At 40.8% G+C, this 15691-nt stretch overlaps 1 protein-coding gene across 3 annotated transcripts in view; it reads left to right on the top strand.

The window, feature by feature from the left end:
• The window catches only part of GALNT14 (polypeptide N-acetylgalactosaminyltransferase 14), a 323787-nt gene that overhangs the window by 274790 nt on the left and 33306 nt on the right, over nucleotides 1–15691 (top strand). The gene's annotated exons all lie outside the window — the stretch shown is intronic.

Genomic DNA, 15691 nt, shown 5'->3' with positions numbered 1-15691 from the left:
GTGGGGACTGAGGGAAAAAGGCAGAGTTGAGGATTACTTTTGAGGTTCTGAACCTGGGTGAATGGATGGAGGGTCATACCCTTTACGTAAATATGGAAGTTCAAAAGAGAAGATTTGGGCGGGGGGGAGGATAACAAGTTCTGGTTTGGTTATGTTAAGTTTAGGATGCCTATTTGACATCCAATTCAAAACATCTACTAGCCCAGGAATGAGGAACCTTGTGACCTTGAGGCAGTCTTGTCAAAGATTCAGTCAAAGGGCCACATTTGAGGACCTAGAGGGACACATGTGGCCTTGAGGCTTCAGTTCCCCATCCCTGTCTATCCATTTGGTGATGTGGGACTGGAACACAGGAGGGAAACTAGGCTTAGACAGATAGATCTGGGAAACATGTATAGTGATATCAACTCCATGGAGATTAACTCCCCAAGAGATGGAGTGTAGAGAGAAGATAGAGAGATCCCAGGATAAAATCTTGAGTAACATCCACAGAAGTTGCAGTTGATGACCCAGCAAAAGTAAATGAAAAAGGAATAGTCAGACAGGAAAGAGAACAAGGTCCCCAAATCCAGGGCAGCTAGGTGGTGCGGTGAATAAAACACCTGGCCTAGAGTCAGGAACACTGAGTTCAAATCTGGCCTCAGACCACTTACAAGCTGTGTGACCCTGGGTAAGTCATTTAACCTTGTTTGCCTCAGTTTCCTCATCTGTAAGATGAGCTGGAGAAGGAAATGGCAAACCACTCCGGTATCTTTGCCAAGAAAACCCCAAATCAGATCACAAAGAGTTGGACATGACTGAAACAATTGAACAGTAAATTCAAAAAACTCAAAGAGAGAGCATCTAGAAGAGGACACTGGTCAATAGTGTCAAATGCTGCAGAGAAGTAAAGAGAGATAAGTATGCAGGAAAGCCTATTAAATTTAGCAATTAAATTTACTTGAAAAAGAAGTTTCAGTTAAGTGATGAGGTCAGAACCTAGATTGTGAAAGGTTGAGAAGCAAATTCAAGGGAAGGAAGTGGAAGCAGTGAGTATAGGCAATTTTTCCCCTAGGAATTTGGCTGTGAAAGGGAGAAGACATATATAGGATGTTAGCTTGATGGTGGGGTCATGTGCAGGGCTTTGTTTTTGTTTTTTATGGATGGAAATACTTAGGCATATTTATAGTCATGAAAGGAAAAAATAGATACAGGTCAGAGATTAGAGACTGTAAGACACTCTACTGGGGGAGAATGGAGCAGATGAGATCTCGGGTACCTGTGGATGGGCTTTGCCTCCTCAAGGGAAGGCCCAGTTCTTCATCGTCATACTCTCTTCCATTCTTAGAGCCCCTGATTTCCTTCAAAGCTCAGCTCAAATCCTGCTTCTTTACTATCTGTGTGATCCTGGGCAAGTCACTTAATCTGTTTGCCTTCATTTCCTTGTCTGTTAAATGGGGAAAATATTACCGCCCAGGTTGTAGTAAGGATCAGATAATACATGTAAAGTGTTCCATATACATAAAGTGCTATTAGGGTGATTATGGTTTAAAATTGCAAGGGACCTCAGAGGCATTCTAGTCTCCTCCTTTCCTCATTTTATAGATAATGAAATTGAGGCCTAGGGAGGTTAAGTGAGGTGGGATTTGAACCCACAGCACATGTTCTTACCACTGTACCATGTTGCCTCTCCTTTATATGTAAAAGGAGTTTTGCTTTCTTATTTTAACATCATCTGGAAGTAGTTCCCTCTTCTCTGGTACTCTCCAGGCTTGTCATCCGTCTGAAATAAAAATTCATTACAAGTTGACCAATCAGCAGGTATTAAATGGTTAACAGGTCTCTGCCTGGCAGAGCAGATTCCCCTGTTGCATCTGTCTAGGCTGCCCTTGCCTTATTTCATCTCTCCCTTCGTCTGAGGAGAAAACACCTGATTTTTAGGTTGCCTTGCCTGTGTGGGAGGCATGTAACTGACCAGTCCCTTTCATTCCCACCCCTGTCCCCCTTCCTGTTTTCACTAAAGGCCAATGATATGGATGCCTTTTATTTTTTTTTCTTTTCCCCACAACGTGCTTCTGCAACAGACTGAATGGCTCAGATAATTACCTCTCCTCTTCAGCATATGAAGAGATTTTAGGAAAAGTGACTTTCAAGGTTTTTTTTTCCCAGTGACTCATTTGCATAAAAATTGGGTGCTTAAACTCCAATTTTTGCAACATGTGATACATGTAATCTATCTGCTAACTTCAGGCTGCATCTCACTTATAGGTGTTGATCTCTGGAGAATAAAGGCATCTGTTGCCTAGCAAGCTAGGAGGTGGGACAAGCCAGCGTACAGATATTCTGACAGGAGGCTGGGGAGCTTCCTGAATACAGTATGGTATATTTCCAGAGTACACCTGGTTGATGTTTCTTGAGGTTAATGCTGACAAGGAAGAGGAGTAATGCTAATATTAACAATGATAACTTTCTCAAAGCCCCTCATTGTGGAGAATTCCAACAAATAAGCTCACCTGGTCACAAAGCATTCCCACCAAGAGAGCTGTTTCCCACAGTCGATCTATAAACATTTAAGAACAATGTTGAATAGATGTGACTGAAGCATGTACTTATGACCTTGCATTTACACGGAATGGAAAGCTTTCAAATTACAGAGACCTAGCTGAAGGAATCAGGGTCAGGATGGGCTGCGCGCCATCCGTTTGCTCCTGCCACTGTCCCAAATGTGGTTTCATGGAGCCCATGAAAAGATGCATTCATATCCTAGTATGTTTATTCAGTTACGAAAAGCATTTCTTTTGTCCATGCATGCATAGTATACAGAACATTAAATAGAAGAGAATAAAAGGATGCCAGCTTGTCCCAAAGACATTTCTATTTAAGCTTCTTTAAAAAGATCAGAATGAAATTATTGATAATAGTAATAAATGTGTGTATTATTTTACAGACAAAACAGATGATTTCTTGATCTTTACAGCTGCAAAGAGGCAACTTTAGACATAGGGTATATTTAAATGTATATAGGTACATATATATGCTAAATATATATATTTTGCACACATAGATCTGTGTGTATATACATGTACACATATCTACACATGCATATGTATATATACACATGTATACACCTATAAAATGTGTACATATAGATACATACATGTGTGTGAATACATAAATATATTTACATATGCTTGCACTTATTCCCTTTTCACAGGTGAGGAAGCTGAGGTTCAGACATGTGATGAATTTCTCAAGACCACATAGGTAGCATGGGGCAGTAGGGTTTATTGGAAAGAACAAAGGACTTGGAGCCAGAAGAGCCGGGCTGGAAATCCGGCTCGACCACTTCTTAGCTGTGTGACTTTCGATAAACCACGTCACCTCTTTGTCACCTGTAGAGACAATTAGGTGGCAGAGTGGATGGAGTGCTGGGCCTGGAATCAGAAAGACATGAATACAAATCTGACCTCAGTCACTTACTAGCTCTGTGACCCTGGATACCTTACTTCACTATCTGCCTCAATTACCTCATCTGTAAAATAAAGATAATAATAGCACCCACCTCACAGGGTTGATATGGAGACCAAAAGAAATAATATTTGTAAAGCACTTATCACAATGCCTGGTACCTAGTAGGTACTTAATAAATTATTTTTTCCTTCCTGCCTGTCTGCCTACCTAGGCAGTGGGTCACAAGCTGTGGCAAGTCTTAGAGAGATTGAAGGTGTCAAATAGAAGCCTGGGCACAGCCTGACCAAGTGTGGAGGGGCTTGGTACTAGAAAGCTGGTCATCAGGTGATCTAGCCTATTATGGCCATGGCAGAACATGAAACAAAAGTTATACAAAAGCCTATCAGTCTTATGTGGTCTCACTTGTCTTTGACAGTGATGGTAGTGAGGTCTCCAAAATTAAAAGTCTTCAAATAGAGCTAGATGACTGACTACTTGGTAGGGTATGCTAAGGGATTCCTGCTCAGATACATGGTAGACTAGAGTCTGGGACATAGTAGGTGCTTAATAAACGCATGTTGATTGATTGATCAATAACCTCTGAAATCACTTCCTATTCTGAAATTTTATGTCTCAGACACATTTTTATATTTCTGAGGGCAGCTTGTCACTATGGTGAAACCATCCTCAAACATTTTAACTAGAGCTGCCTGTTTACTGAGAAAGAGAGCTGCAGGTTTAAGCAAGAAAAGCTAGAGATGCTGGGGTGGGGATGAGGATGGGGACACCATTCACACACACACACAGATACACACACAGATACACACACACACACACACACACATTGGTGCCTAGTGGTAGCCATCTCTAGGGTGAAGGGGAAAGAAAGAGGGAAGAAAAAGAGCTGCCAAATAGCTTCAATAGACACGTTATATCTTTACGTATATATATATATACATGTATGTGTATATGTATATATATATATATATGTATGTGTACTTATTGAACACTGAATGGACTAAAAGGCAGGAGAGACCTGGATTTAAATCCCACTTCTAACATTTCCTAACTGTGGGATCATGGGCAAGTTACTTAACCTTTCTCATTGAAAATGAAGACAATGATAGCTCTAGGACTTGTCTCACAGAAGGGCTTTGACGCTCAAATGAGATAATGAATGAAAAGGTTTTTATTTAAAGTACCCTAGAAATGTCAGTTATTATGTGACCATAGGGGCTCTCCTATCCCAAGCTGGCTCTCCCTCTAAGGGACTGTACTGCACATGTTTTTCACAGAAATTATCTGTAACCAGATGTAGCTTTATAATTTGGTCTGAATTTAAGGCTTGGCACCAACATTTGGAAGGGACCCAGCACCCTAAAGTAGTCCAATCAGATTCTTCCAAACCTGGAAGTCCTCCAACAGCCCAAAAAATTTGAGCCAGTTTAATTACTCCGTAATACTTGTTCCTGTCTGCCAGTCATCAAGGAGATACCTTGTCAGGGAAGCTGGAATATTTCCCCACTAACCCAGGGAAGTGATGCCATATTTTTCTGCCACCTAACCCTATTTAGATCTCATCTGGTTGGTTCAGCAATTACAAGCATAACTCTGCTCCACCCAAAACAGGAGGGACCCTCATACATATACCAGACCCCAGCAGGAGGAAAAAGGCTAATATCTGATGAATGGTGCCATCCATAGTCAGGGATACATGTCCTCCCTAAGGATGCTCAGTACCATATTATTGACTACTCAGGACTCTTCAAGAATGTTCATGCCTTCACATAAGATTCCCCATAGCTGTGTCTTACAGCTTATGGAGTAGGTACTCCAGAAAAGGACCCAATAGCTCAGTGTCCCAAGACAGCAGTTACAGTGAACTTGGTCACTGGACTGTTGCCTTCACAAGTCAATGATAACAGTGACCAGAAGCAGCCTTGTAAAAAGGGTTCACTTCATTGCACAATCATTTAACAAGCATTTATTAAGATCCTACTATATACTTCCAGGGGTGGGGAACCTGTGGTCTCAAGGCCACATGTGGCCACACTTGAGAACCAGAGGGCCTCATGTGGCCTCGAGGCTGCAAATTCTCCACCCCTGTGTAAGCTAGACACTGAGAATAGAAAGACAAGAAAGAGTGAAACAGCCCCTGCCCTCAAGGAACTTACATTCTCTTAAAGAAGACAGCACGTGCACAGGTAGAATACAGTACAGTTTGATTATTTCCCTAGTTATTAGTTCCTGCATTTGCCTCCTATAGATTCTTTCCATGGTACTGAGGCCCCTAATTTATCATAGTTTTAAGCTTTCTCCTTTTTCGTTGCCTCCAGGTTAGATTTCATCTACCTGTTACTCTCAATCCAATGACGTGTCAGAACCAACAGCTCCACTGTTGTACTTGGTTGACTGCTTAGATGTTCTAGTCATATCCTACAGTTCTGCTAGAGGAACTAGATGGTGCAACAATGGAGCACTGGGCCTGGAGTTAGGAAGACCTGAGTTCAAATCCAGCCTCATATGCTTGTGAGTCATCAGACGTTAGACAAGTCACTTAACCTGTGTTTGTCTCAATTTCCTCAACCATAAAATGGGGGTAATAATAGCAGAACAACCCAAGGTTGTTGTAAGAATCAAGTGGAATAATATTTGAAAAACGTTTAGCACATTACCTGGCTGTTAAGGACAAGGTGCTTAATCAATGATTCTTTCCTTCCTCCTTTCCAGCTATAATAACTCATCCCTCTCCTCTAAGTCCAACAATCCCTCTCCATAAAATGACATATTTTCTTCTTTGCTTCTTCCTGCATCTTGTCTCCCCCCATCCCCATTTGAACATCTCAGTGTCAATGGAACTAGTGGCCTGAGGACTTGGAGACAGTATAGGATTGTAGGGGCATAGAGAGGTCAACTAGTCCAACTCTCATTTTCCACATGAGGAAATGGAGACCCAGAGAGATGAAGTAAGTTGCCCAAGGTCAGATAGCTAGTAAATAACAGAACCAGGCTATGAATTCAGATTCTCCTTTCTCTGTATCCAAAGCATTCTTCCCACAATCATCTTTCCGTTATGCACACCCAGAGAGGCCTACAGAAAGTTAGCAAATAGCCATAGAATTCCTGGAGAGTCAGGGTAATAGAATCATAGGATACAGAGTTCAAATTAAACAAGTTTTAGAATTTATCTAGCCCAACCCACTCATTTTAGAGAGAAAGAGACTGAATCCAAAGAGATTCAAATGTGCCTAAGTATCTAAGTACCTGGGTGACACAAGAAGTGGAGGAGCCACAATTCAAATCCAGGTCTTCTGACTATAAATCTAACTTTTCCCCAAGGCAACAAGATGGGCTGAGCCCAAGGAAGATCAGAGCTGAGACTCTCAAAGAGGTTAGCTGTCAAAGGATTGGGGAACCTGCGACCTCCTTTTATTAAGGGGATTTGTTCTGTGAAGTTTAGATTCAGGCAAAGGACCTCACCCAAGAATCTATGGGGCCACATGGGGCCTTGATGCTACAGATTCCTCACCCCTGAAGCAGATCAAGTGTCAGGAGTCTTCTCCATTGTTCAGACTACATGTCAGTGACCTAGCTCCTACCTATGCTCCTCGTCTCATTGTTCAGTCTTACACATACTGATCCAGTCTTGCTCTAGTCAGACCTGCCCCAAACCCCAGTGCTCATGGGCAGAGAGAATTCCTAGGGATAAAAATCCTCTACCACTAGAGGCTTAGGAGTTACCTCCAGTATTCACTGGGCTGAGGAGGAGACCAGCCAGAGGAGAGGACCTAGAAGTTTGCTCATGCCTCATAAATGGGGGATGACTTCCTTCAGTGACATTCTAACAATGATGATGCTAACAGTAAAGGTGACAGCAGCTAGCATTTGTATAGCACTTTGAGGCTTGAAAAGTGCTTATATATTTTGTGTTCTTTGATCCTCTCAACAATCATGTTACTGTTATCCCCATTTTGTAGATGAAAGAGGTTAAGTGACATACAGAGACACAGAGCTCAGAAGTGTCTAGGACAGGGTTCGGGTTCCTTGGGGACTCCTCAAGGGAGAGCAGTGGTGTTTGCCCCACCCTCCATTCACTGGAAGCTAAATGAATGGGCTGTGGAAACAAGAGGAACGGGCCAGCTGATAACATTATGAATAAATAAGCCTGCCTCGTTGTATGTCACATGGAGGTTATTGAAGAAAGCAGGAGCAAAATCTCTCCAGCTGACCAGGGCTTTTAGTTAAGTTGGAAGGTTGGCTGGCCCCTGGGCAGGCTTACAACATCTGTGCTCCATCAGGCAATTGCCCATATTTGATGAAATTATGAGCTACTTTATTTCAGAATCCCACAGCTTCCATTTGGGTCTTGGCCTTATGTGAAATGTATTTGTTATACCATGAGTATGAAGCTGCTTTCCAGAGCAAGGAGGACAACATCCTATCTCACTGTGTGTACCACACCATTATGTGCCATATAAACCAGGCAGAGAAATGGATGGGTGTGTGTGCAACCTGCCTGCCCACAGTCACCTAGCACTCTTCTAGTAAAGAATTTGAAGCCCTGGACAGAGAGGGTTTTAATGGTGATGGTAAAGGTGAGTATGTGAGTATGTCTTGTGTTATTAAAAGGGTAGCATTTAAATGTCCCATTGCATTAAATTTTTCATGGCCAACTGTCACGATATATGGACCACTCTAACTTATAGAATTGATATGGTGCTGTTGTTCTCGAGTTGTTTCAGTTACGTTTGATTCTTTGTGGTCCCATTTGGGTTTTCTTGTCAAAAATACTGGAGTGGTTCTCCATTTCCCTCCCCAGGCCCATTTTACAGATGAGGAAATTGAGGCAAAGAGGGTTAAGTGACTTGCCCTGGGTCATACAGCTGGTATGTGTCTGAGGCTGGATTTGAACTCAGGTGCTTATATGGAGCATAGTGCAAAGATGGAACAGTGAATTTGCAGCCAAAAGACCTGAATTCAAATCTCAGCTCTTCCCTTTACTATTTGGGCAAATCATTTAATGTTTCTAGTCCTCACTTTTTTCATCTATAAAATGAAATTGGACTAGAAAATCTCTTAACGTCTCTTGGGAATCTAAAATGCCACAGTCCCATGGAATCAGAAAGGGTATTTTTATTCTGTATCTATGCATGCCACCTGCCCTGAGGGCAGAACCTGTTTCATTTTTTTATATGACTAGAGCCCAATACAGTCTTAGCATGTCATAGATACTCAATGAACGCCTGTTGATTGCTTTTTGGCCTCCCAGAAGCCTTAAATTCTTGGACACCAGGCTATTTGTACAAAGAGAAAAATGACAGCTATAGGATTACCATTTCTGTTCACAGCTCATAGATTTAGAGCTGGAAGGGACCTTTGAGGCTATGTATCCCAATTCCTCTCCCAGTTTACAGATGAGGAAATTGATGACCAAAGAAGTGAAGCAAATGGAAGAATTCCAACCCAGGTCCTACAACTTTAGATCCAATCAGCTTCCATTACATCAGTTGCCCTCATCATGATAAGTAACTAGAAATCTGAAGGTGAATGTAAACTTTATATCAATCCAGGAGCCAGCCTAAAAAAAATGAATGCGCAGGTAAAAGGTGGTATGCAAGTAGAAGTGACATTTTAATATTTAGGATCAGGCCCTTGATCTCTCACTGGGAGATGGCATTGATCTGGGGAATCAGAGGAGACCTGAATTCAGATCCTACTTCTGACACACCCATGTGACCTCAAGCAAGCTGCTTAGCCTCACTGGGCCTCAGTTTTCCTATCTATAAAATAAGAAGATTGGTCTGAGTTCCTTCCAACTCTCTGGCCTTGAGCTTCTGGCTAATCATGCAGCTGATGTTTCTGGGGGAGGCTGCCCTGGTCTAGCAAAAATAAGTGGAGATTTTTGATGAGGAGATGTTAGAGATAAGCAGGGGATGAGATGAGATTTAGTTTGTGGGAGGGGGTGTCTGTGGAACAGACAATTTAGCTCTCAGATGTTAATCTGAGGTTTAAAGAAAATAAGCAGATAAAACCTTGTGCCTGATGGAAGAACAATTACACATCTCCCTGCTTGGAATTCAGAGTGGCTTTGGGTCTGCATGGAATTTATCACAAGGGAGATTATGCTCCTGCTGATTCAGCAAGAACCCCCATGCTAACTCCCCATAAAAAGTCTTTTCTGATCCCTCCTCTGCCCGCCTAACAGAAGCAGTGGAGTGAAAGTGATGACTTGGCAGTTGCTGCCAGTGCTGAGAGCTAAGATTGTAAGCCCTACCTGGGAAACCAGCTGCTGCTCATCTCAGCTGACTGCAGTCCCAGTGGTCACAGCACCAACTCGCACTGCCCCCGGGCAAATCTTACAGAGTGTCTTTTAAAGGTGACAGCAGAGCTCTGGGATGCGTCCGGCCCAGCAATTTATCAGAGCTCCCAGAAAGTGACACTGAGTGATGTCTAGAAAAAAAAGAAAAAACAACAACAAACCATATGCGCAAGAAAGTCTGTTATCCTAGCTGACTTCTGGGCATGACCAATCATCCTGTACTCAGCAGTTTTATGGGAACTGAGGCCTTAACCTTTTCCAAGTCATAGCATTATGCAGGCTACATCTACTCAGTTAGCTTTCTGGAATAGGGATAGGTACATTTCCTGGCCAAGCAGTCCCATGCTTCCAGAAAGGGCAAAACCTAAAACATGGATGAAATTCCCAAATGAATGAAATTCTTTTCCTTTCTCTTCTTAAAAAGTGTCCTTGCTATATTGTTTTTTTTTTCTTTTCTCTGAAATTTGCAAAACACTGTGTGATAAATGCTTTAAACCAGTTGACTGCCTTCTCTAGTTTCATGTCTCCATTTATCTCAGGAAGTAAAGAGCCAGTTTACATAAACCTTTACTGGTGCTCAAGAACCTGGGTTTGAGTCTTACCTAAGACACTTAATAAATGTGTGACCCCAGGCAAGACTGATCTGTGCCTCCCTTTCCTCATCTATAAAAAGGATATAATAGTAATTTCTACCACACTGGGTTGTTGGGAGAGTCAAATAAAATACTGTATGGAAAGCAATTGTAAACCTTAAAGTGATATATGAATATATATATGATATATAAAACAGTCCAAAGGATCAGAAGCATAACTGAAAAGGGAAAAGGTGACCCTTGTAGTAGCAGAATGATCAGTCAATAAATCTGAAGTGAATATGGTAACAAATTCAATAAATTCCAGTGGTGTCCCATTGACCAACCCAAAGATAAAATGCAAACTTTCCTGTTTATCTTGTAAAGCTCTTCACAATGAGGAACAACTCATTGGACACTACTCTCCGTCCTACACCTTGTGACCCAGCCAAACTGACCTTTCCTCTGTTTTTCACACAGTTCATTCCTTCTGTCTCCATGCCTTTCCACCGTGTCTTGAATGCACTCTCTCTTCACCTCCACCTCATGGAAACACTCTCTTCCTTCAAAACACAACTCATATGTGAAGTCTCTCCTGACCCCCCCACCCCCAGATTGCTAGGGTTCTCCTCAAGTTTTCTTATGTTTAATTACTTTATGTTTATTTCCTTCATATTTATTCTGTATATACTTATATGTAATATGTATCCTTATTGTATGTCTGTGTGTATATATGTGCACACATACACAATGTTATATTCATATGTGTGTGTCTACTTATTGTCTCTCCTGTTAAAATGTAAACTCCCAAGGTCCTTACAAGTAGGGATTGTTTCATTTATTATATTTAAATTCCCAGTCTCTTAAACTAGTGTTTAGTACATAGTAGCAGATTAATTGTGTCCGTCCTTCATTGCCGAAGAAGACCATAATATCAGAGAAATAATGACATGACTTGCCCTTGACTTTGTTTTGAGTGAGGGAGGGCTGTGTGGGTCACCAGCCTCACTTCTCCTCCAGAGCCATCTGAATCCAGTGACCAGATATTCCTCAGGATGACTGGAGATGACCCAGGATGCACTGGGAGACGATACATTTCCACTTTTCTATGCTGAACATAACTAAACAAAACTTTCTGGGGAAGAAATGTTGATGGAAATGTAGATAGCAGCACCATCCCAGCCTCATAAGGATGATGCAGTTAGAACACTCAGCACAGTTTTGTGTAGGCCAACAAGTGCGTAAATGCCCATTTCCTTCCCATCTCTCCTCACTCGTTCATTTAGCAGCAGATATGAAATTTAGTCCCTACCCATAAAAAGTCCTATGTTGTAGGAGATAAATGATGTATAAGATGCAATTTCTACCTTGAAAAACTTATACTCTAATAGGGCAGATGAGACAAACACACAGATAACCACAACTGAGGAGAATGACATACGAGAAACATATAGAAAGTAGCTTATGAGTTATACCAACATTTATTCAGAATGTGGGGAGATCACTTCCAGCTCAGCTAATCAGGGAAAGTTGGCACTTTCATTATGCCCATGCAGAGGAGGGGTAGCAGGTATGGTATAAAATACACACACACACAAATATATGTGTGTGTATTTGTATATGCATGTATGCACACAAATTATGCCATACAATATGTTATATATACGCTATGTTATATAAATACACATACATATATTTCATATACTTGTATTTTAAAATACATATATATTATATAAATATATGTTTTAATTAGATACAAGGAAATAGAGATATAAGCATTGGAGAAGTGCCTCAGTAACTGACAGGAGAAAATAAAAGCAAATTTGGTAGAGGGAAAAACACTGATGGCCTCATTTGTCTATATGCCAGTGTACAGAATTTGATCAGTAAGCAAAGACAACTTGAAATTTTAACACAAGGATATAAATATAACTTCAGAGGTATCACCAAAACTTGGTGTGAAGGGACTTATTCCTTGGAAATGATAGTGGAAGCTATACCTTTTTTCCCCAAAGAAACAGGATGAAAAGGAGAGGAAAGCAGCACTATGTGTCAAGTAACTATACACCTGACAATCCGTGAACCTGAGCTTAAAAGCAAGAAAAAGACCATTTGGGTGAGAATAAAAATAGAAATATGAATGACAGCTATGAGAAAATGAAGCCTAAAACTAACCTCTGTCTGTGGTGCTAATGTTGCCAAGCCCTCAGCTGTTCCAAGAATCATCAGCCGGAAGGGAAGATTAGACATCTATGGAGATTACTACATTAATTACACCTGAGCTCTGAAGGAAAACAATAAATAGGTGCCACTATTACTAAGAGTAAAATATATGAGAGAATGCATAGACTATATGGGGAGGTGATAGCCATAAAAAAGCAACTTAAATTAATCAGAGTTTTGCAGTTCTGACTTGAGTAACTGAGAACTAGTCATTACAGGTCCTAATGTTCTAAGGAGCCTCATTTCCAGGGTCCTGTGATGCCCTGCTTCATTGTCATGGTTGTGGGTTCTGCCTTTCTTCTGGGCTTGCTCACTGGACATTCCTTGCAAGCCTTTCCTATCTGTGTTGGCTTGGGTGGACTTTGATTCTGTTCAACAAAGATTTTAAAACCCAGACTGTATGCAACGTGTTGTGATGGCACCTGGCTGTGCAAAGCTAGTTACAATACAGACCCTGTTTTCAAATTTTTACATTCTAGTAGAAGAAAAGACGTACATCAGTAACTAGGATTCAGGGAACAGTGAGATAATCACAAAGAAGAAAGGTCCAGACCAAGTGCTATGAGTCAGTTTGATGAAGAAGGTGAGAGATTATATTTACTCAGGCAAGAGGGCGTAGAAGGATTCAAGGCTCTGAAATGGGTTTTAAAGACAGGAAAGAACCTTAAGAAATAACGATAGCAGGAGGGGGAATCTCTGCAGAAACACATGGGGGAAATAAACGTGCCCACATGGGCCCAGTGGTTAGTTCATGGACAGTAACCTTCTATGATTCTCTAGGCATTATAATTCTAGAACCTATCTTGTATTTATCTTATTTATTCATTTTATAAGTATACATATGCTTTTAAATATATATGTATATACACACAGATATATAACATAAATATAAGTTTAATATATAAATATATTTTTATACATCTTGTGTAGAAATTTAATATATAAATATATATTTATGTATAAACATATAAAAATATATTTATAAATACATGAACATATTTATATATGTAAATATAAAGTATCCTCAGTTACTGGAAACCTGTCAAGATCTTGTGTTCTTAACAAGGACTCAGTGTAATTGTCCATAACCATAAGGGGGAAAATGTGCTGAAATTGATGACAGAGGGAATTTCTCTTCCTGCCCACCACCATCAGCACCTTCCACGTGGAAGTGTGTACCATCTTAAATATCATGTGAGGCTGGCAGAGAAAGAACATGTCCTCAGGGCAGTGGGTATGGTAGAACTCTCAGGTGGCCCCAGAAGGCCTTCTGTAGGCTGTACTCATTCCATTAAGCAAGATTCTCAGATAGCCACACTTGCCTATGGCAGAAAAGGAAAAGCTGAAAGATTCATACCCCTGCCAACTTGGACACAGCTGGCTCTGCTAATTAAACCTTGCCAGCCTCTCCAGGGCCTCTTTCAGCAGCAGCCAGCCAGGAAGAATATGCGGCTGGGCACACGTGTCAGGTGGGAAGTCCCCTGGCAAAAGCTTTGGGGCTTCAAGTCCCTGTTCTAATCGTTAAGCTGCCAAATCCTGATTCCCTCCTAGACTGATCAACGTGACTCTCAGAATGGCCTGGAAGCCCCAGGTAGGGGCTTCAACAGAAAGATTGTAGTGACCATATGGCCCAGATTTTCTAGGGCAGTCAGAGTTTCAAATCATCTGTCCCTCTGTCCTCTTAAACCATTAGAGTGTCCTAGTCATTCCAATAATCCAGCAAAAAATAACTGCCTGAATCAAGTTGATAATCATTACAATAAAAATATACATAAGCCACAAAAGATGGAGAATTATAGACTGAAGAAGCAGAGGGATAATTTCACAACCATTTGAACTTACTGTCATGCCTCATATTCATCTTTTGCTACAACTGTCCTGTGTATGACAGGGCTATATGTGATACAGTGCTGGTAACAAATCAGCCACATTCAATAACTGTAAGTCATCTATTAATCAACAAGCCTACTATGTGCCAGGCACTATGCTAAGTAACAGGAATATAAATGCAAAGAATGAAGCAGTCCCTAACCACAAAGAGCTTATGTTCTAACAAAGAGACAACAAATACATATGTAACTGGATATAGAATAAACCTAAGAGAATGTATTTTAAAAGAGTTAACTCTGAGATAGCTGAATTACCAGATGGGGGATCAGGAAATGATTCATTTAAAATAGCATGGACACATAGAATACAATAGAAAGGACATAAGTCCATTGTATGGACTTGTGTACGTGTGTATGTGTGTGTGTTCATTTTAATTGGTATATTTCAACATAATTGATTGGTAATCTGTTGCATTTTATTTTATGCATTTAAAAGTATTCTGAGGAGTCTGCAGACTGTACCAAACTGCCAAAGGGGTTCATAACTCCTTATTTAGAAAGTAGTAATTAAACTGCTCTTTGAATGAATTCTATGTGATAGGGAGGAAGTACATTGCATGGGAGAAGACCAATCACAGAGACAAGAAATGGAGTGTCGCATGTGAGGGAGAGTGAAGAGGTCAGATTGACTGGATCTCAAAGTATAGGAGAGGGAGTAAGATATAAGGAAGTTGGAAAGATGGGTTGAGTCCAGGTTGTAAAAGACTTTAAGAGCTAAACAGAGGAGTTTGTATTTTATACAAAAGAGGATAGGAAGACTTCGGTGTTTACTGAGTAGGGGAGTGATATGATCAGATCTACTTCTTAGGGCTTGGAACTAAAGTGATTGCTATGAGAATAGAGAAGGGGTCAGAGAGTAAAGATATGGATTTGGCAGGTGATAGAGTATGTAGGGTGAGTGAGTGTGATGATTTCAGGATAATGCTTAAGTTATAAGCTTGGAAACTGAAGAACAGTAATACCTTCACTACAAATAGGCAAGTTTTGAAGAGGTCTGGCTTTGAGGGGAGAGATGAGTTCTGTTTTAGATACATTTAGTTTGAGTCAAGTAGGTAATTGGTGGTGTGAGACTGAAATTCAAGGGAAAGACTGATACAAAGATCTGTAAGTCATCTGAATAGAGATAACATATATCCATGGAAAATGATGAGGTCAACAAGAAAGTGCAGAGAGAGGAGAAGAGCACCTAGGACAGAGACAGCTAAACACAATTAGGGGCAGTGATACGATTGATAAGTCAGCAAAGCAGATTGAAAAGG

This window comes from Notamacropus eugenii, chromosome 1, assembly GCF_028372415.1.
Source record: "Notamacropus eugenii isolate mMacEug1 chromosome 1, mMacEug1.pri_v2, whole genome shotgun sequence".
Classification (NCBI taxonomy): domain Eukaryota; kingdom Metazoa; phylum Chordata; class Mammalia; order Diprotodontia; family Macropodidae; genus Notamacropus; species Notamacropus eugenii.
The sequence above is the reverse complement of the archived record's forward strand: the minus strand, read 5'-3'. Positions and strand labels throughout refer to the sequence as shown.